Below are 19,733 nucleotides of genomic sequence, written 5' to 3'. Positions count from 1 at the left end.
TCTGAAGCTTTATTGTTACAGTCCAATCCTGCTCTTAAAATGAAGAATAAAAAATACAAATGTATACAAACAAGGAAGACGGGGAGAAGATGAAAAGAGTGAAAGATAAGAAAATGCTGCTTCTGATGCTTGCAGCTCACTTGCTGGAAAATCAGTTTGCAATATTTCTGCTTGTTGTGAGCTTTAAAGGAATTGGACCAGATGCTCGGCACATGTAAATCTTGCTCCGTTGTATCACTCTGTACCTGGCCTGTTTTCTTAGCTTTCCTCCAGTCAAAGACTTGCAAGAGGAGATTTTTTGATGGCTGAGAAAGCCTGACCTTTATTAGGCAGGAGGTTAGGAAGAGACAAAATGGGAGATGGAAGAGACAGACCTAGAGTGACTATTAATAGGAATAGAAGTTTACGTCTCAGGTGTTGCTGAAGGATTCAGCTGCACCTGATGATCCCTATATCCTTATCTAGAGCAGAGCTGCTCTGACAGGCATGCTTCTTGTTTCCCTCCCCTCAGAAGGCTGGGCCAGCACATCTTTTAATATCTGCAGGCAATATAATCAGGAATGGCTGAGCACCAGCGGGCAGAGATGGCCAGGATGCTTGATGGGGGCTTGTTCGTGTAATTGTGGTGGAGGTGGGACTCGCCTCCGTGCTTCTCACTGCTGCCGCTGTGTTTGCACCTACTCCCTGCTCATGCACAGACAGCCTCTCTTGTATGAACACCACCCTGGCATGGCTAAAACGGTCCTCTGACCTCACTGCACATTTCTCAATAACCATGTCGTTTCCTCCAGTTGGAGCCCATCAAGTTGTCATTACTCACTTGGGTTTATTTTTACAAACCATTTTTACATAGGATGTATATGTGCTGAGGTGTCTGCCTGCTGCCTTTCACCTGCTTGGGACAAGGAAAGACGTCATTGTGAACTTCAGTACAGTGGTTCCTCTACATAAATATTTTATAAAGCTCGCAAGAGTCCTTTGGGGTTGCGAACGATTTGTCCCGTCAATTCAAAATGTTACCTAATACCAATAAATGCTAATAAAGAGCTTGTAGCTGGCATCATGTACCAAAGCACTAAGTATTTGTTAGGAGTCACCTGTGCAAGTGCAAGGCCAGCCAAAATAATCTCCTAATCAGTTATAAAAAGTCTACAGTACTTGTCAGGAGCTCAGTGTGGGGCAATAGCATTGAGAGTTGTGGTTTTTGGCTGAGGCACTAAATCTGTTGCACATGGAGACAAGCCAGAGCAAAAGGTCCTCACTGCGACCCATTCTTTCCACCATTTGGGGCAGAGGGTGGAAATTTGAATTAAGAATAGATAATTAATTCATGTTTATCACGGCTATACAGGGAAGAGTGTCAGGTATGCCGTTTTGTGAGGATGCATCTATGAGTGTTTTCCAAAATTGCTGTCTCTTCCAGTGTGCCAGGAGTGTCTGTGTGCTGTTTCTCATGTGCATTCAATGGCACGTGTGACTCAGCATGCATGAGGCTGCTCAAGGGTTATCTCAGGGTAGTAATTGTTCATCAAAGGCAATCTTCATACCACGTAGGAGGTTTTCCCATGTGAGGAAACTCCCAAATTTGCCACTAGAAGTTGCTTTATGGCTCTTGGCTGGGTAGGGTAAAGACTTTGCAGAGAGGAACAAGCCACTCTGTCTTCCATGTTCCACCTAAGTTAGTACTAAAACTTTATTTGATATGTCCGGTGACTTAGGACTTTAAAGACCCTTTTGGCCTACCATCATTCATGGGTAAGTATGTCATCTTTCTGTGCACTTAAGTGGAAAAAGTTGAAGTCTCTCCAAAGAATATATTTTTGACCGGAGCTGGAAAGTTTAAATGGTGACTTTTCAGGGAGCTTTTAATAGGAGTTGAAATCAGGAAATATCAGAATATGGCTCCTGAAGTGCATTCTGTAATCAAAGGGGAACATACTTTTTTTTTTTCTTTTTTTTTTTTTTTTCCTTTTTTTTCCCCTAAGCACGCACTTACTGAGCTTCTATGATGATTAATTAAGGAATCTTTCTTAGGTTGTTCCATCTCAGAGTGATAGGTGGTTATAGGGGTCATAACTGTACTGTGTGCCAAAGTTTGCTTCTGTCCCAGGGGAACACAGTAGTCTGTGTGACACGGTGGGACTGCTCAGCCCTATCGCCTGGGATGGTCCCTGCTGGTGTTTCAGTGCTAGCAAAGTGATGCTTTATAGGATTAGGAACAGCTTTGCCCATTCAGACCTGGGGTGCTTGAGTTTTGTGTAGCCCAGAAGAAGGGCTATGTCTGGCAGCCCCTTCCTACTGTTCTTTTCCCCCAAGGATCTTCAGGTCTGTGCTTGGGAGCTTGTAGATTGGTAGGATTTTTCTAGTTGTCTTCAACCTTCTGTCTGGTGTTCCTGTTTGTAAATAAATAAAATAATGATAATAAAAAAAGATCATCAGATGTATATCACAAGCATGCCCTGTGTGAAACCTTGTGGCATCTGATCACGTTCTTATCAATAGAAACGGGGGGAGCTGCATTTCAGTGGTGTTTCAGGTGCACATGGTTTGTGTTCAGGGCAGCCTGAACATGCCACGTGGCAAGAACGGTTGGGCCCATCTGCCACCAGCCTTCACCCTGGCTTTGGCCAGCACTATGGCCCTGATACGTCTTAGAGAGACACAAGAGTTTGCCAAGCATGCCGCCAATCTGTGTGGTCCTGAAACTCAGCGTTTGGGCAGGCAAATTCTGTTTGGTGTTCCTAAGCTATGAATTTGCCTGCCCGCAGCTGAGGCTGCCTGTTTGAGCCCTTGCTGCTTTGGCTTTGGCCTTCTCTAAATATTCAATCGGTGTAACTTTTTCTTGGAGCAACAGGCAAAAAATAAAATAAAATCAAAAATTGTATTTTAAAAATGGTCGTCTTCAGGAAGACAGTATAATATTTATGCTATAGGCATTCCCACAAACTAGGATGGGTTGAAGTATGCTTAGCCTCTGGTTTATGAAACTGAGGTCAAACGTGACATGTTTCCAGATGACAGATTGTCAGGATTGCTTTGCCAAACCACATTACCAAAATTCTAGTCCTTTGTGCTTCAGCACTGTATTTATTTGGGTTGCAGTTTGAAAGTGGCAGGATGAAACCTGCTGCATCTGCCGTTTTTTATGTCAAGGGTAACAAAGTGTGTGGTTGGCATGACTGGACACTAAGATTTGTGCAGCTGTTCATGGTTTGTCTTCATTTTCTTGTCGAATTTTTACACTTTCTCAAAGAAGGAGGCTTGGGATAGCAGGAGACTTGAGGCTGTGTGCTATGGAAGAGGTCACAGGTCTGTAAGAGGGCTGCACAAAAGGAGGCCCCGAGCAGGATATGGGGTGCGCTGATGTCACTTGGACTCCCCCAAGGCACCAGGCAGAGCTGAGCCTGCTCACTGCTGGTTTCTTATGAAATTTGGCCAGGATGTCTAGCAGAGAAGTAAGAATGACCAAGCAGCACTGTGTTACCAGACCAGCATGTGAGCAACCAACCAGTGCGAAACAAAGACGTGCAGCTATGGAATGGAAGAGGTTTTTCTTGTTATTTGCTAGGGGCTATGTCATTATCTGCACATGGTGAGGTCTCGCTCCTACCACACTAGTAATGCACATGTCTTTTTGGCTAATCCTGCAGTGACAGCACGTGGGTAGATGGTGACTGAAGAATGGTTTCCCTTGCTCTGCTAATGCTTCGATTCCAGCGAGTGTAAAGCTTCAACTCCAACCAGGTATTGCAGGATTTTTTTAATTTAATTGAAATTTCTTTGCAAGACACTCCAGAGTAAATACCCTAGATTGCAGAACACCGTTGGTAATATGGAACATGTGATTTATTTTATTTTTTTTTTTAACAAACTGATCCGGGAAAATGTTTCCACGCTGACAAAAACAGAACAAATGTAGGTCAGTGTCTGAAGGAGATGAAAGAAGCCAAGTGTAATGAGAGCCTATTGTTTCATGCTGACATATGCAGGAAGCTTGTGGAGAACGAACATCAAACTAAAATGTGAGGAAAAAAGAATAGAAGGCATGAAAATCATCATACTCAAGAAAACAAAGAGATCACAGAAAGTTAAGGGGCATGCTAAGAAATCTGCACTAGGAGGCTAAATAAATGAGTTTCACATTTCCCCTTCTCCCTTCTCTTCGATTCTGGGTTTGTCTCTCCCATTTGTCTACTAGGTAGCAGCCTCGTCTTCCTTCCAGGAATACTTTGATTTTTTTTCCATCCTATCCTGCAGATGCCAGGGCCTAGAGAGATCCAGATGGCAAACAGACCAGAAGAAAACGCCTCTTCGCTGTTTCACTTCTCGTTTTCCTCTCAAGTTAAAACACATGAAAGATCTATTGAAAAGAACAGACAAGTCCTATTTACTTTTTAATAAGTAAATTTAGTTTACTTATTTAACAGAAGTTAATCCACTGTTCAAACAGCTGGAATAAATATGAAGAAGCAATTTAGAGTCTAATTCTTTGCTTGCGTTCACCAGTCTTACAATGGTGTATTTTTTTGGACTTCAGAGGCATTTTCCTGACTTGGGCAATGGGCATGGAGAATTGGACCTTCGTACTAATTGTTTCTGCCACCCATTGTCATCTGTAAACATATTCCATGGTTTTGGCTAGCCAGTGCCTTCCCCAAAATTTCAGCATGGATCTAAGAGACCTAAATCAATTCTCAGCTTTGGAATGAATAGCTCTGAGAGGAGAGCATTGCGTCCTGAATGTTTATGGATGGGGCACTGGTGCGTTTTTTCCTACTGACCACTTCCTTTACACAGAGCTTTTTTTCCATCTCTGGTAATAGAAAAACATCTCAGTGGGAAAGCTGTCTGCCTAAATCCTGCGATACCCCATTGACTTGAGTCATGTCACTGGGGGCTGCCCCAAGGGGGACTGCCCTGGTGACTGCAAGTGTTCCCAGGATTGTCCCTTGCTGTACCCTTTCTTAAGCAGGCAGGATCCCAAATTTCCACCCTGTCAGACTAACAAAGGAGTCCTGTGACAACCTGATGGGTGTTCTGTGTGCTGCTGTTTCCGTGTGAGCTCTGATTTCCCAGCACCATGGAAGGCATCATCCGATGAGAGGTGCTGGTGGGCCACGATATTCCTTAGAGGTTCAGTAGTTTTTCACAGTAAAGTTGGGAGCCCTGGCAAAGAACAAAAATTTCCTATCTGTCATCCTTAAAATGCAGAAAAATGAAGCCCAGATTTTTGGGTTATTTTAGGGCAAAGGGTGATGATGAGTGTTTCAATGCACTTAGTGATACATTTAAATTGGTGATTTATGCAGCTTGACATTGACTTTAATTTAGCTCATGTTACAAGTAAAGTAATTCAGTCCTTAATGAAGTGTACTCCATATGACATATTGAACATGCGATCTGACAATCAGTGGCTTAAAACCAGCCTAGGTAATATTTTCTTGTGTCAGTGGAAGTGGGCTGTCAGTTCATAAACCGAGCCTGAGGTATGCTGGCCTATCACTCTCACTGAGGTATGGTGCTGAAGCCTGGGACAGACATGCATTAAAATAAACTTTTCTAATCAGTTGAAGGGAATGGGGGTGGTGGCGGAGAACGTTAGCCGAGCTGTTATATGGCTGAAAGTGTGATGTGCACATGTGTGTACGCATACATATTTACCTGGGATTTGGCTGTGTAAGTGTAGAAAAAGGGTTGATAACAGAAAGATTCAGGCACCGATCTGTGCGAAACTTTGGATGGCATGGCAGAGGAGGGAAAGAGTTTGGTATGCATGTTCCTGAGTAAATTGATAATCTCTGAAGTAGTACAAACTATGCTTACCTCAGCTCTTACGCAGGTCCAGAATAAGGCTCTGTGGTAAGTGATGGAGAGCACAGCCATGCTGGCTTTGGGGATGGTTCAGGGGTCTTTATGCATCTGCATTTCAAAGGCATTAACAGAGCAGCTCCCAACGGTAAATATGCAAATCTTTTTAACATTTGTGAGGAGATTCATTCTTGCTTGCATACAGAGAACGAAGCAGAAGTTTTGAGTGATTCCAGTAGGCAACACTTAAAAATGAACAAGCTTGCTGCAGCCTGTGTCAAGTCACAGCTGTGTCATTTCTTAGCGCAGAAAGTTGACTAAAAGTAACGTGGCAAACTTTTGCTTTCTGTGCAACAAGGCTGGTTCAGACATCTACATCATCCTCTTCTTTCCTTTCTTCTTATTTTACAGAACTGCCAAGAGTACATTTCATGTAGGCGAGCGTGGGATTTGGGGGCAAGAAAGAAGGCAACAAGGGGAATTAGATTCTGGGTCAGTTGTGAAAATGGTATCTCCCCCCTCACCCGCCTGTTTTTTTTTTTTTTGTTTTTTTGTTTTTTTGTTTTTTTTTTTAAGTAGGGGGGGTGAGGGGGAAGGACAGATGTTGCTGTGTCCCAGAGCTCTTTCTGGGAAGAGGAGGACAAAAGTTGTAATAAAGGAGAACTTGTCAGCTGAAGGCATGTCTTTGCTAAAAGGGAGGAGTGTGGGAAAGATGTTAGCTTGGGTTAAAATAGCACTGCAACTGAACAGCCTGAGTTTTAACTCTGGCTAAAGTGAAATTATCCCGAACTCCCCCCATCAGCGTGAACTTGAGATGCTGATCCAAGTGAAGTGCCCCTCACCGAAGCTACCTTGATTTTATCGGTGTTTTATCCCCAGGCGAGGTATCTGCAGCAGCCTGCCTGGTTTGCCACGTTGTTTTGCAGCCTGCAACACTTTGTGCTAGGGGAAGGCAGGATCACGGGCAAGGCAGTGGGAAGCAGCTTGCTTTGAAGAGAGGGTGAGAGGGGAAATAAAGGTGGCTTTTCACCAGCTGCTAGTCGCCTGAGCAGTGAGCTGCAGGTCTGAGCTCGGCTGGTGCCCTGGGACGGAGGGTTCAGGTCTTGGGGCAGAGTCACCGGTCAGAGAAACAAAGGTGCATTTATTTAAAATGGGAGGCATGCGGCTGCTTCTCATGCTTGGTTCCAGCAGCTCTTGATTTTTTGGGGTGCTTAGCAGCCTCGGGGCTTCTTAGCTGGGGAGAGAATAGGGTTGGTTACAAGGGAGAATGGGCAAAGCAAAGATTGAAAATATCCAGAAAAAAAGTGAATTTAAAAAAAAGTAAAAAAAATAAAATTAAAAAAAAAGAAAAATGCAGTGAAGGATCCTCAACTTTCAGGGTTATATAAATGCTTGTGAATAAGCATTTGATCTTTCACCCTAAGATGTACTTAATACAATATATCTGACATCTTGCTGTTTTCATAACCATGCCTAAAATTCTGGAGTGTAGCAGGGGGCCTGTGGAGACCCAGCCCCAGAGTATGACACTTTATTATAACATTATGCGTGACATGGGTTTAGTTTTCTAAGGAGCAAAATGCAGCATCGTACATCAGAACCCAACTGGAGAATGGTCTAATTGTTAATGAAGTATTTGTACACTTTCATCCAAATAGTTGATTGATCAAGGGAGGGGTGTTTGACTTTTTGGTGGAAGACATGGTAATTAAGTAGAAACAAAATACTTGACAAAAAAAAATAATAAATCCCAGGAATAGACTGCAAAATCACAGGTTCTAGTTCAGCCCAACTCTATACAATTTCATACTTGATTTATTATGTTTTAGTCTGGGAGCTTCAATAGTGTCTAAAAGTTTGATAGGCAAACCCCAATGAGATTCTCCTTGTTCTTTTGAAAATTGCAGGAATTTTCTATTTACAGCATCACTAGTGATCAATGGAATTTTTGGGACAGTTCAAGAAATATTAAACAGGCTGAGTTTGCTCTTTATGAATTAGCCTGGTGTTTATTCAGCAGATCATTTTTCATCGAAGCACAGTATTAAAATTTCACTTGTTTGTTATAGGGTTGTCAGAAAGAAATCTATTTCCAAAAATATACATTTCCATCTCCCAGTACCGTTTCTTTTTCTGCTGTAGCTGAGGTTATGTCAACACTCACAATGTAAACCCCCTCATTTCAAAGATTAGTAATGCTGGCATCCTTAGCCTGGACTCAAGCATAGCAGAAACATAAAATAGGAGCAGGTTTTGAAACAATCACTTTCAATGTTTCTGCCTCCCGTACGAAGTGTCACTCTGTACAGAAAGCAGTTGTGTTCAGCCTCTGCTGCAAAGTTACGGTTGGAAGAATGAAGTTGAGTGGACCTTCATGTTGTCATTATACCATTAAAGCACTTGTGTCTCAGAAGTTTAAACTGGCTGCCTTGCTAAGATTTAAAAGTCAGACCCTGCTCAGGCTCAGTAACTTTTTCCGAAGGGTTGTTTGCCATGCATAACCATAGTAACATCACACGGGGCCGTGCCAGGACTCTGGGATGGTGCATGCTTCCCACTTGTTGCCATCTTTTGGGTCCTCCCGTAATATATACATTTTAAACAAGTATACAGCTGTGTATTTGCTTAATCTGGAAATGTTTTGGCATCCCCCATGGAAAAATAAGGGCCAGGCCCTGGACGAGGCTTAGGAATGCCAATGTGGTGCTGTAGATTTCATTGTCCTCTCTTTCTTTATCAGCCTTGTTTCCAGCCACCCAGTGGGGCTGAGCTGGACCAAGAAGGAGATGGTTGTAAGCAGTGCCTTTCCGGTACCGGTTAAGCACCTGAGGACAAAGCCCTGAGCATTGCAGAGCTGCTGCACGGCTCTTCTTTGTGGTTCACTGGTTGCATGTGCAAATCTGCTCTCGTGAGCTGGGGCACCCAGCATAACCCAGGGACCCCTTCCACTAGAGGTGACAAAATTGGAGCACATCACATGCAAGACTGTAATTTAGCTTCTGCGCTTGGCATCAAAGCCCTGTACCCTCCTGCCTGCCACTGGCAGCATGTCCTTGGCCTGTGGGGAGGACAGGGAAACCTACAAGCAGAGCACCTGGTGCTCCTGTGCCCTGCACACAGCTAACCGCTCAGCTGGATTTTGCACAAAAATGGTTTATAAAAGGCTGAGATGATGGAGGTAAAGGTGGCATGGTGAGAAATTATCTTGAGGAGACATCAGAGCCCGCACAGTATGCCTGCATGAGCCTTGGTTCCCAGGCCTCATAACCATGTCCAGCTGTGGCATGGATGACTGGGCCACCAGGTCCTCCTGGATGCGGTCTCTAGCTGCCTGGTGAAGGTTAAATCATTGAATAAGAGAACTGGTTGTCAAAGTCTGTTTCCTAAGCTGATTTTAAAGAACGATACAGGTGACAATAGAGTGGCCTCTGGTGCTGTTGGCAAGACCTGCAAAGGAGACTGATGTAATGAAAATGGTGCTTCAGATCAGAGGGACAGCTGAGCCCTCCTGGAAATCCTGACCTTGGGAACACCTAATGAGCAGTGCTCAGAAAAAATGGTTGAAACTGAAGGTGAGGCCTCTAAAATGCACAGCTCCCCTGGGAGAGGGAGCAGGAGCTGGTGTGCCCAGGTGAAGCGGGTGCACAAGCACGTAGCCCTGAGAGGTAGTTCTGTAAGAAAAGGAAATGTGCTGAATGCCTGAAGGCTCAGAGGGAAACAAACAAAACCAACCGAAAAAGCCTGTAGGAATGAGCAGCTCTCTGACTAATGTGCATGGGAGGAGAGGCTGCTGCTTTTGGTTTGTACGGCCTCTCCTTTCTGATAGCTTGACTCGCCAGTCTGAGGAAGGGCAGGGCAGCAGCAGGTGTCTCCAAGCTGCAACTGTGAAAATGAGCAGGGTCGCAGTTTGGGTGGTGTGGACCTGTCTCTGTACGGCTGTCAGCTCACACAAACATGCTTCTGAAGCCAGGTTCAGAAACCAACATGCACGCATTCTTATTTGGCTCTCCTTTCTTTGATTACTGCTGTCGTAAGTGGAGACCATGTCTAGATGTTCCTGATTGATGCATATCCAGTAATTTGAACACTCCGCCTGGAGTCTCTGTGATTTTGCATGACAACAGGATTACATTTATACAATTAATTAACGTTTGCTTGACCACTTTTATCCAATTTCTTTCTCCAGCACATAAAAGAGAACCTGACATAAATTTCTCTTTCAAAACAATTGACTTAGCAACTGCTGACCTTCTGTTCTGTCATTCTGAGGATTGATTGGATATTGTTGGATTGTTTCATTCTGCAGTAATTAAACATAAAATTAATTATGCTAGTAACCTATTATTTCTTTGAACCAAGGACTAAGTCATTTGTTTTTGCTTGGTTACTCTGCGGGTTCTGACATCAGACAGCAAAATCTTACTGTTACAAACAAACCAAATAGTATAAAGGGAGCAATTTAATAACCAAAATATAATATAAAGACTTCTAATTTCCGTATGGCTGGCCTATTGCATTAGGTTAATATAATTTGATCTATAAATCTTTTAAACCTTATGATTTTGTAATTTAAACATTTCCTGGATGGCTAATCACGCAGGGAAAGAATAATAATAATAATAAACTAAAAAAAACATGAGCCAAAAATATACCTTAAAAGTAGATTAAAAAGATTAGATAGGAGGAGCATTAGTAGAAGGCTCAGCGAGCCTTGGTATGGCTGAATTTCTGGAGCTTGCTGCTTGCACAAGTCAGCCTGCGTTCAGTCTGGTGCTGATGCAGAATTTCCTTTGTTACGATGAAAGTGGTGTTAGATATGTTTACATTGCTAGTATTTGGTGAAGAAAGGAACATCAGAATGACAAGTTGATATTATCAAAATATATGTGCTCATGGACACCAAAATAGTATTTTGTGGTTTTCATTAGCGCAGGACATATTAATTTAATTAACGTGATTGAATGTTGTATCATACCATGAGGCAGATACTGAACCCTAGCTTATTACTCACCCACGGGCTATAAAATGCTATGGCTGGCAAAAGGGGTGTGTGTTTGTGTGTGCCTGCACTCCTAGATAGGGTTTCATGTACGTGCTTTACCCTGAGCTGGTGGGGATGGTGCAACAGTAATCCTCAAATAAAAAATAAAAAGTGGAGAAAGGTAGAAAGAGGAAAAAGAGGCAGTGAAATTGGGGATCATGGCATGGGCTGCAGGGAGCTTCCTCCAGGATAGTGGTTTGGTGGTGCTGCAGAAAGCCTGGGTCCCTACTGGTGGTGGCTGTCCTCTTCCAGGCTCAGCAGTTTCTTTCTAGGACTTGGCCTCCAGCACCAGCATCACCCAGGGTGTTTTACACTCCAGGCTGGTGCACTGCAAACATAGTACCATAGCTTCATCCTTTATTTGTAGCCATAGATATCAAAGGTTTTGAGTCTTCAAAGTTGGTGCTTCATGTCCCTGACTACATTTGTCACACTGGGGCTACCAGCCAGCCTTTGGTGGCACACAGGGAAAAGAGCACATGGGAAACACTGCAGAGCCTTAATCTCCCTGTCAGGTTTGCCAGCAACCAGCTTTGCTCATACCTAGAGCTGGCTCTGACGAAGCTCTTGTAACACCTCCAGGTTGTTCCATGTCTCTTTTTTCTCTTTAACCTTAGGAGATATTAGCTGGTAGCCACCTTCTCACGGCTCTTGAATCTCTATGCTTGAGAGCTACACTCCTCTGCCATGACAGGACATACATCAGCGGCATGGGAATCTTGAACGTAAATGACTTTTTAATTGTATGACTCCACATAGCCAGTTGTTGAAAGATGCAGCGGGCGAAGAGAGAGAGCAATACTTTACAGACCAAATACAGATACCAATATATGAGCCCTTTGTTCTCCTTCCCCTACCCTAAGGCAAGTAATACACTCAGGTCTGTGGACATCGAGCCTAATTTGATCTCACTTACCCCAGTGAAACTATATTGACTTTGGTGGAGACACTGCTTCCAACTGATATAAATGAGAGCTAACTAATTCTTGAGGCCACTAGCTGTTGCCACTTGGGTCCAGGAAGGCATGCAGCAGCTACAGCTGCCTGTTTGTCATCAGCTGAGGAATGCCTCTTTTGTGGCTATGTTTTCCAGGCACGTTTTTCACCGTGGTGATGGAGGAATTTTGGCTAATGAGTTGTTTCGAGTATCTTAGCATTTCTGCAGGAGCAGCTTGATAAAAGCCTGCCATTAGCTCATGGTTCAAGTGTGCAATCTCATTGCCCACAGGAGTAATGGGGAATTTTTTTTCTCGAGGATGCTGTTCCCTAATAATCTATTTTTCCAAGACTTTGACCTGTGCTGACTCTGCGTGAGATCAGTCATCCCCATCTGTACTAAAGGGTCTTTTGTCCTCTCTGAGCTTTGCCAGCTCCCATCCATCCCAGTCTCTTAACTCTCCATGTGCGTGTGTACCTTGCTCTCTGCTTTTTAACCTCAGTGCTTTATTTGCAACCACCTCTTCAGGGGAGTTCAAGAGACAGTGTTACTTTCTAAACCCCCATTTGCAATTTTTCTGTGAGAAAGGTTGTCCTGGACTCTTTCTGTCTGCATGCCTGCAAAGTCACTGTTATTTAATTTAAGAAATTAGATTCCCAAGATTTATCCTTAAGAGCGAATTTCAAGAGCTGGTTGTGGCATCCTCAGAGGATGTAGGTACCCACATTTTTTTTTCTTTAGCTTCTATAGATTTTTAGTTATTTTTAATTTGCTGTCTCCTGCAAGTATCTCAGGACTGCATTTTAGCAATGTTTCGAGGTAATGTAGTAGGTGAGGAAATGTTTGCCAGCATTTGCATCTCCAGTCTCAAGAACTATCTCATATCTCTAGAAAACCTATTACATGACCAAGCTTTTCAGCATGATGGTGTGATGGTCTACGCGATCTTTTTCCCAAATACTGTTGCTCAGATAGCAGCTGACTTTCTAAAACTGCAAACTTTGGCCTTGGCATCTTGAAGGACACACCCCTGATAGTCTCTTTTGCTCTGTCTCAAACAGTCAACCAGAAGGGCAAGCAGAAATCAGGGCTCTCCAAGGCCAGTTGTGTATCCTCGTACCCACCTGCCCCACACGCTCTGTTTCACACCACTTTGCTCCAGCTGCACGTAAACAGCTTAGCAGTGAGTTATGCTTTCCAGCTGACTGCTGCTGGTTATAAACCCTGAGTTATTTTTCATGAGCAGACCCTCTGAAGCTGTTCTTGGTGTCCTATTTGATGACGAGAGGAAGAAAGCGTGTTACAAGTTTCCTCACGGATAGTCAGTTGCTGCTCCTTATGGAGCCCTTATGGCTTTGGGGATAAAAGTCCTGACTCCGCTGCTGACCTGCCCCAGATTAGAGGGGCTACTCTGGATCTTTTGGAGCTCTTCCAGGAAGTAAAGCTTGAAGGCAGGCACGCACATTGCCGAGGTCAGAAATGGAGGAGAACACGGAGCACAAACTAATTTTTGGCAAGTACAGATCAAAGCAGGACAAGGTAATAGAGCATACAATCCAGTTCGTGGGCCTCCAGAGCTAAACCTCAAAGGAAGTGGCTAAAATCAGCAAAAGAAGAGGAATAAAGATCACTGAAGTGAAAACTCTCTCTTCTTTTCCCCATCTGCCTAACTTTTATATGGGAAATTTTTTGCATATTTGGTTGACTCACTTATGGAGAACTTTGCCCATGTGTCATCTCCCGCAGACAGGGTGGGCTGGGACAGTGCATAGGGAATGTCCCACACTTCTGTTCTCCCCTGGGCAGCCAGTTCTGGTCACTTCTGGCCAGGCAGACCTTTGATCTCCTAGGATCCAGTGTTTTGTTTGCTTACTTTCTAGTCCCAGTTTGCTTGCTTGTGCTGGTGGGAGTGCACGTTACAGTTGTCCAAAGCCACTGTGACTTCTGGCCTGCCCTCTGGAGCAGGCAGCCTACAGCTAAGGCAAGCAACTGCCAAATGCCTTCTCGTGGTCTGCATGATGGAAAAGCTCACCTGCAGTTTTACCTCTTGTGTTTATGAAGTTGAAAAACCATGCAAGTTTGTTCCCCTGCTGCTTTGTTTTGAGTTTTCTCATTTGGAATGAAAAGATAAGGAAGAAAATTACCTGGGCAGACCTGCACTGAGAACAAAGCACCTGGAGTTTCCCTCCGATAACAGGCTGCTGAAGAAAAAAAGTTAGCTCCAAATCAAACATCTATGTCAATGCGCTCTATGGTGGACAAAGAGAGACCTCAGTGTTACCATGTGGCGCTGGTGTTTTCAGATTAAGACGGGGGATTAAGGAATTTTACTCAGCAATTTGAGATGCTTTGTTAAGAATGGGGGAGATTTGAGCTGCTTTGTTCTCAAACCACATGTTAGTGAAAAAGCAAACAGGCACTTAATCCTGACAGACAGCAGAACTTGACATCGGTTCCTCCCTTGGGAGGTGACCAGGAGTTCCACATGTCCGGTTAAAATGGTTGGTTCTTCTTTTTTAGGAGTCCCGTCCTCCACCAAAAGCTGGGCTGCACGCCGTACCCAGCCACTACATGGGGCTCCGCGGGGGCCTTGTTCTCCCCAACGAGAGTTAGCATTGGAAAGCATGCAAAAGGTGCCAAAATTGTTACTAAAATACGTTCTAACTTCAGATCATACCTCTAGTCTTAAACAGGACCATGCCAAAAAAAAAAAAAAAAAAAAAAAAAAGAGCTGATAATTTTCCTGTTTGGGAGTTTGGCTGGCTTCCTGTAACAATAAAAAATATAGCAGTCGACATATAGACAGCTGAGTATATACATGCTTGTATACTGCCCTCTGACACAAACATTAATGTCTTATATAGATCTTTGAGGTTCTTTTAAACATCTAGTTACATTTTAAGGTCATGTCCTCCGAGGTCATTGATGTAAGTGTATTTGTAGAAAGAAACAAACAGCTCATTGAATTTGGTTTCCCATTTTAACATATATCAGTTAAATTAAATACGCAATGTTATAATGTCTGGCAACAAACCCATTTTCTGATGTATAAAATTTGACTTTTCCCCTCTGTGTTTATGTCATAGCTAATACACAAAGATAAAGTGCATATACTATACTCTGCATATTTACTGAACTTTGGCAAGTCACTAAGAGCCAGTACTCAAATCAAATTAGAACCACCCGATTTATAAAACACCCTTCTAAACTAATCTTATTATATTAAAAAGGAACTCTAGGCTGATATGAAGCCAATCAATAACTCATGCTTCCCGCTGCAGAGCAAACATCAACTATCCCTTTCTAATCTTTGTGTTTTGCCACCATTGCAAACCTGTTGTGAAAAGCTGCTCTAGAGCATTACTTAAATAAACAGGGTAAATGCACCCAAACATGAATGATCTTGCTGCATGCTTATTTTCTCTGCAGACACTGGGTATAAGGGGGGGTGTCCTAGTTTTTTAAAGGGATCTACTCCAGGTAATTTGATTAATCTTCCAATTTGATTCTATTCCAATTGTAGAATGCATTTTTTTTTCCTTTGGCTTGATTCTGCAGTCACCCATGTGCCCCAATTTTGGTGAAAGGATTACTTACATTGGGAAAGTAGGGTTGGCCTTTGTTTACATGTTTATTTTCTGAAAAGATATCCCATCTTCCTTCCAAAACTGCTTTTTATTTTTTTTAACAGTCTATAACCTGCGCAGGGCTGACTATATCTTTTTGTTTTTCTAAGTTTTCAAAGAACAACAGAAAAAAATAATTTTTTTGGGGGGGTGGAATAGTGAGGTGGGGGGAAAAAAAGAAAAACTTGGCCATCCTTTTGAATTTTCATATGGAAAATAAAATTGGTGACATATAGCTTCAAAAGTATTATTAATATCCCCATTTATCCCTTGTAAACAGCATGTGAAACCTGGCAGTGGTATAGTAGGGTCTGAATAAGAGAATAGCAATTTACTAATTCCCTTTTAAAGACTAACAGAGAGTTCACAAACAGAGCTTTGGCACACTGCTTAATTCAGTCGCTCCATGCTTCTATGAGGGTTTATTGACTATATAAGGATCAAATAAGGGGTGAGCTGAAATCAGAAACACAGTATTCATTCATTTAACTCTGCTATAGTAGAGCAAATTCAGGGTGACTCAAGGGACACAATGTCTTGTAAAACATATGTACTTAATATAAGGGTCATAAAACTTATTAAATTAAAAGCTAGGTTAAAAATAGGAAGAAAATTTATGCTGCTGTCTAAAATAGCAATAATTTCCCTTTGGCCTTTCCCTTTCCAACTAATATGGGTTCTAGTTTTGAAAAAAAAATAGTCAACTGGTAAAATCTTCATTCTTCACAAGTGAATGCAAGTCACTCTCTACCAGGTGAATTGTATAACTAATAACATAGCACAATAAATAAAAAAGGGGGGCTGCTGCCAAATGGGAGGATATATTGCATCATTGTTGACCACACACGAAAACCTATAGCCATCCATTTGCTCTTTGGGAAGGAACAGTGGGTAGTTCTGGGCCAACAGAGCACGATGGGAAGCCCCTTTGGCCACAAACTAAGGGTGACAAAGGGAAAAATCCCCTTTTGTCTTTCCACAAAGAGGCCCTATCACTGGTGGGTTGCCAGCCAGGGTCCTCTTTCCATGGCAGTTCAGTGGTAGGAGTGTAAGAAGCCCCTCTTGGGTGGGTGTCGAAGGGTTACTTGGGAAAGTGAGACACTGTGCATCCCCTCCTGTCCTTGACAGGCATATCAGCAGGAACGAAGTGCTGAGATGAAGTCAATGTAATTATCCCACAGTCCTGCAGAATGACAGCAGAATTTAGCTCCTTCGATCAAGGGAACCATTTTCTATTAGAGACATGGTGTGTGTGGGGGGGTGGGAATAAAGTGTTGTGACTTAAATCCTCCTCTCTAACCTCTAAGAAATCAAAGTGATGCTGGGCCATCCTTGACTCATGACACTATCCAGACCACTCCTAGCTGAGAGCCCCTTTAATGTTTGCTCAGTGGCGTAAGTTTTTAAGGATGGGTATGAAACATTGAGTGTGCTGGAATTTAACATTTTTTTCCCCATTCCTTCTGGTCTCTGAAACCGTATTGTCATAGTTTTTCTGTTTTCTGAATTCAAAAATAAAAATTTCAGAACAGTGAAAAGTTGTTTACCTTTAAGCTACCACTTTGTGTTGGCCAAGGCAAGCTTGTTGCTTCCTCATGCCTGCTGTTTTTTTCTTTTTATTTTCTTTCCCCATCTCCACTCACTGCTTGAATGGGCAGTGGGCAGGACAAAGGCCACCTTTTCTGGCATGTTTTTGTGCCATGGATAATACAACCAGCCTCAATTCCAGTCCCCTGTGTGCTATGAACATCTATTTTTTTGCACGCTGTTTAAACAGTTCTGCACCCAAATCTGTCACCCGTGACCTCATTAAGTTGCATTTAATCACCCAGGGATGCCCATCAGGCCTAACCCCATCATTTCCTGAGGAATTTTCCCCTGATTTACTTAATAGCTCTAAAACACTAAGCGGGAGACCTCTGGTTGCTGTTCCCAGTGAATGTTGGGTTACTGGCATTTATGCTGTGTTTTAAACAAACAGCATATTGCAGGAATGCTTGTTTTGAAAAATAAACTCTGGGCAGAAGGAGTTAGTTTGTGTCAGAGCCAGATTGGTAGCAATTTGACTTTCTCCTGCAGATGGGAAGAGGTCAGGCTTTTGGGAGGGGGGGGGGAAAAGCAACCTTTCCCCAAATAGTAGCTAGTGTTTCAGAGAGGAGAAAAACCTGCCCCCGAAGTGCTGGCTTCTCATGGTGGTGCTTTGGGAAGGGACAACGTGATCCTGGGAGACCTCAAGTCCTGTGTCTGTCCTCCTGGGCAAGGCTCTTCTCTGGATGTTAATGGTTTTTTCTCTCTGAATTTCTATTTTTTTAGAGAGGTGAATGCAGGAAGGTTAATCATTGGTGTCTTCTGTTTCTTTCTAGGAATCTCCTTTCTGTGTGCTTATAAATCATTAGAGATTGGCAGTGATGAGGCCGCTATGACTGTGAGCCCTGGGATGGGATAACCAAGGATGGACACATGCAGGAGGGACAGCTTAACCTCAAGGTGTCTGCAGTTTCCCTACTAATATTGGGCTGGATTTGGGCCACCTGTGAAGCTGCCCTCCCAGAAGGAAATGCCAAGCACAGACATGGAGCAGCATTTGCAAAACGATTATCTGAGGAGCACAAGACAAAAATCCTGCACACTCAACATGACCAGGTATGACTTTGTGCATATATATATAAATGTATACCAGCGTGTTTTTTTGCTGAATGGCTTGCTGTCATTTTGGGGGAGTGATGGTGTGGAAGGGGGAAGGTCTTCCATTTTCACGACCACCTCTGTGTGTCTACTGTGTTTCTATCCCAGTGTCATATCCTCAGTTTCTCATGTAATATTCCATGAAAGATGGTAGGCTTGGTAGCACAGCGTGAAGCCAGTGAAATCACTGGAGGTATTTTAGAGGGAAATGTGATTTCTTGCACATTACGCTGCTTTCCTCTGAGAGAGCTCGGCTTGCTCTTCAGCCTTCGAATAGCACCTTGTCCCGACATTTTCCAGGAGAGTGTATTTTAGACTTGACCTTTCAGTCCTGCTGATAGGATCACAACAAATTCGCTGGCACCACCTTCGGCGCTGTTTCTTTTCTTTGTCTCACTGATGCAGTAGCTGGGCCACTGAGATGGAGAATGGGAGCCACGGGTGCAATGTATTTAGGTGGGTGGGATGAAACAACATCCCATTGCTCATTCTGGATAGCCAATATAATCGAAAATTGCTGCTAAAGTCCTGCCCGCCCCACAGTATCTCGTTAGGAGGCTTGTAATGGTGGTCCTGGTGAAGCCAGGTGGGTGGTGGAGGTGCTTTCATGCTCATCACATCAGGGGCTGTGTGGCAAAACAAGGTGTTCAAACTTCTGAAAAGGTGGTCTTTTGAGAGCCCTGTGGCTGGGCTACAATATGAATCATTTGTCCATGGGAAGGGTCACCAATTAATTAGCAGTTTTATTAAAAAAAAAAAGAAAGAAAGAAACTGGCAGCCCTTCTGAAATTTAAGCACATTGTTCACGGTGTAATTATAGATGAAATATTAGAGAAGTGGACTAATTACACACAATGCACTTGAGCCCAATTAAAATAGCATCTGCAGTGAACGTAGGGGTATTCTCTTTCACTAATAAGAAATACTTTCTTAACAACAGAAAATAAAATAGCTAAATTGGATATGCAGTTGAGATTATAAATATCCTATTAGCATATAAAATGAGGATTAACCTTATTTAATCACTGCTTGCTTGATCATCAAAAGTCATGTTTCACCTCAATAATGTAGCTGTATCCTCTCTGAAGAAAAAAAAAAAAGCAAGCAGCGTATTAATAAATTTAGCTAATTAAGTGCGTTTTCTCATCTGCTCAGTGGAGCTGGTGGGGCAAACCGTCTGCCCCTAACCACTTGGCTCTTCCCCATCTTATTTGAGGCCTGAGCTTGTTATCAGACAAGAGGTATTGGTGAAGATGTAGGACTTAAGGTCTAACTGCTCGGTGTGTGGGTTTGTACACTGGGCTCTGGCTCGCGTGGGTTGCAGGGAGCCATCATACCAAGGAGACCTCGGGTGGTGAAAAGAGACAGGGAAGAAGAAAAGAGCAGAAAAGATGGTTTCCAAAAACTCCTTGCCAAGTGAAGCTCTGCCTAAATGCTAGTGTGTCAGGGTCCATTCTCACTCCAGCCGAGTGGCTCTGGGTGTCAGGCTGGATGGGTTTACCGCAGGTCCCTCGCCGCCAGTGTCCCCGAAAGCCAGCTGGTGCATGAGGGGCCACGCTGCTGGCTCGGCAGGGAGGTGCCACCTGCCAGCTGGCTGCTCCAGCACTGGCCGACAGGGTGCTGAACACAGCAACCT

At 43.4% G+C, this 19,733-nt stretch overlaps 1 long non-coding RNA gene across 26 annotated transcripts in view; it reads left to right on the top strand.

The window, feature by feature from the left end:
- Nucleotides 1-19,733, top strand: part of LOC106016651 (uncharacterized) — a 63,300-nt gene that overhangs the window by 21,301 nt on the left and 22,266 nt on the right. For 23 of the 26 annotated variants that reach the window (XR_011807988.1, XR_011807973.1, XR_011807977.1 and 20 more), the window contains 2 exons: nt 3,651-3,744; nt 17,776-18,055. This is a non-coding gene — a long non-coding RNA (uncharacterized lncRNA). The remainder of the gene's footprint in view (nt 1-3,650; nt 3,745-17,775; nt 18,056-19,733) is intronic. The other 3 variants (XR_011807987.1, XR_011807985.1, XR_011807986.1) reach the window with 1 other exon arrangement.

This window comes from Anas platyrhynchos, chromosome 3 (genome assembly GCF_047663525.1).
Source record: "Anas platyrhynchos isolate ZD024472 breed Pekin duck chromosome 3, IASCAAS_PekinDuck_T2T, whole genome shotgun sequence".
Classification (NCBI taxonomy): Eukaryota; Metazoa; Chordata; class Aves; order Anseriformes; family Anatidae; genus Anas; species Anas platyrhynchos.
The sequence above is the reverse complement of the archived record's forward strand: the minus strand, read 5'-3'. Positions and strand labels throughout refer to the sequence as shown.